The following is a 2,500-nucleotide window of genomic DNA, read 5'->3' on the forward strand; positions in this document are numbered from 1 at the left end:
GGTGGTCCCCGGTGGTCCCTGGAGCTGTGGGGGCTGAGGGTGAGGTGAGTTAGCCAGGAGGCGGGTTGCTGTCCTGGGCTGATGGTCCCTGGTGGTCCCCGGTGGTCCCTGGAGCTGTGGGGGCTGAGGGTGAGGTGAGTTAGCCAGGAGGCGGGTTGCTGTCCTGGGCTGATGGTCCCTGGTGGTCCCCGGTGGTCCCTGGAGCTGTGGGGGCTGAGGGTGAGGTGAGTTAGCCAGGAGGCGGGTTGCTGTCCTGGGCTGATGGTCCCTGGTGGTCCCTGGTGGTCCCTGGTGGTCCCTGGAGGTGTGGGGGCTGAGGGTGTGGTGAGTTAGTCAGGAGGCCGGTTGCTGTCTGGGCTGTTGGTAACGTGGTGGTCCCTGGTGGTCCCTGGTGGTCCCTGGTGGTCCCTGGTGGTCCCTGGTGGTCCCTGGTGGTCCCTGGTGGTCCCTGGTGGTCCCCGGTGGTCCCTGGTGGTCCCTGGTGGTCCCCGGTGGTCCCTGGAGGTGTGGGGGCTGAGGTTGAGGTGAGTTAGCCAGGAGGCGGGTTGCTGTCCTGGGCTGTTGGTCCATGGCGGTCCCTGGTGGTCCCTGGAGGTGTGGGGGCTGAGGTTGAGGTGAGTTAGCCAGGAGGCGGGTTGCTGTCCTGGGCTGTTGGTCCCTGGCGGTCCCTGGTGGTCCCTGGAGGTCCGGGGGCTGAGGGTGCGGTGAGTTAGCCAGGAGGCGGGTTGCTGTCCTGGGCTGTTGGTCCCTGGTGGTCCCCGGTGGTCCCTGGAGGTGTGGGGGCTGAGGGTGAGGTGAGTTAGCCAGGAGGCGGGTTGCTGTCCTGGGCTGTTGGTCCCTGGTGGTCCCCGGTGGTCCCTGGAGGTGTGGGGGCTGAGGGTGAGGTGAGTTAGCCAGGAGGCGGGTTGCTGTCCTGGGCTGTTAGTAACTTGGTGCTCCCTGATGGTGTGGAGGCTGAGGGTGGGTTGAGTGAGCCACCAGGCCCGCTGGAGTACCAGCGCCACGAAGCCAGGGCCAGAAAAACGACAAAGTCCCCAGCGGTGTCCCAGTGCCACCAGGCCCGCTGGAGTACCAGCGCCACGAAGCCAGGGCCAGAAAAACGGCAAAGTCCCCAGCGGTGTCCCAGTGCCACCAGGCCCGCTGGAGTACCAGCGCCACGAAGCCAGGGCCAGAAAAACGTCAAAGTCCCCAGCGGTGTCCCAGTGCCACCAGGCCCGCTGGAGTACCAGCGCCACGAAGCCATGGCCAGAAAAACGACAAAGTCCCCAGCGGTGTCCCAGTGCCACCAGGCCCGCTGGAGTACCAGCGCCACGAAGCCAGGGCCAGAAAAACGGCAAAGTCCCCAGCGGTGTCCCAGTGCCACCAGGCCCGCTGGAGTACCAGCGCCACGAATCCATGGCCAGAAAAACGGCAAAGTCCCCAGCGGTGTCCCAGAGCCACCAACCCCGCTGGAGTACCAGCGCCACGAAGCCATGGCCAGAAAAACGGCAAAGTCCCCAGCGGTGTCCCAGTGCCACCAGGCCCGCTGGAGTACCAGCGCCACGAAGCCATGGCCAGAAAAACGACAAAGTCCCCAGCGGTGTCCCAGAGCCACCAACCCCGCTGGAGTACCAGCGCCACGAAGCCATGGCCAGAAAAACGACAAAGTCCCCAGCGGTGTCCCAGAGCCACCAACCCCGCTGGAGTACCAGCGCCACGAAGCCATGGCCAGAAAAACGGCAAAGTCCCCAGCGGTGTCCCAGAGCCACCAACCCCGCTGGAGTACCAGCGCCACGAAGCCATGGCCAGAAAAACGGCAAAGTCCCCAGCGGTGTCCCAGTGCCACCAGGCCCGCTGGAGTACCAGCGCCACGAAGCCAGGGTCAGAAAAACGACAAAGTCCCACGCGGTGTCCCAGAGCCACGAAACCATGGCCAGAAAAACGACAAAGTCCCACGCGGTGTCCCAGTGCCACGAACACAAAGACGGGGAAATGACAAAGTCCCCAGTGCCTGAAAGCTGGAAAAACGTCAAAGTCCCCACTGGGATACCAGTGCCACGAAAATAGAGCCGAAAAAACGACAAAGTGCCCACTTTGAGGTGTCCCGCAGATGCCAGCAGTCAGGAGCCGAACGAGCCATCTCTCCATTGACTTGCATTGAGAGTGGCTACTGACTGCTGGCTTCCCCGGGACACCCCCGGCACGATTTCAGAAACCTGGTTTTCGGAAACTTTGAGAACTGTCTGAACGCGGAAAGGGACATTGGGATGCCTCCGACCCACCTCTGGCACCTCCAAACCGGGCTTGAAACCGGGAAATACCCCCCCATGCCCCCCTGGAGACCACCTCTCTGCTGCTGCTCGATACGCAAACTCTACCCGCCATCGGAGGGCCTCCACCTTTAGGTGTACGGTTCCTCCGGCCTGCGGGTCTGTCAGCATGGCCCGGGATTGTAGACGACGGTTCGGGTCGGTGGGATTAAACCCCCCGCCGCCGCCCCCCCCCACCTCCGCCGACTCTC

This window comes from Trachurus japonicus, chromosome 17 (genome assembly GCF_045865225.1).
Source record: "Trachurus japonicus isolate A0001 chromosome 17, Traja_1.0".
NCBI classification, from domain to species: Eukaryota; Metazoa; Chordata; class Actinopteri; order Carangiformes; family Carangidae; genus Trachurus; species Trachurus japonicus.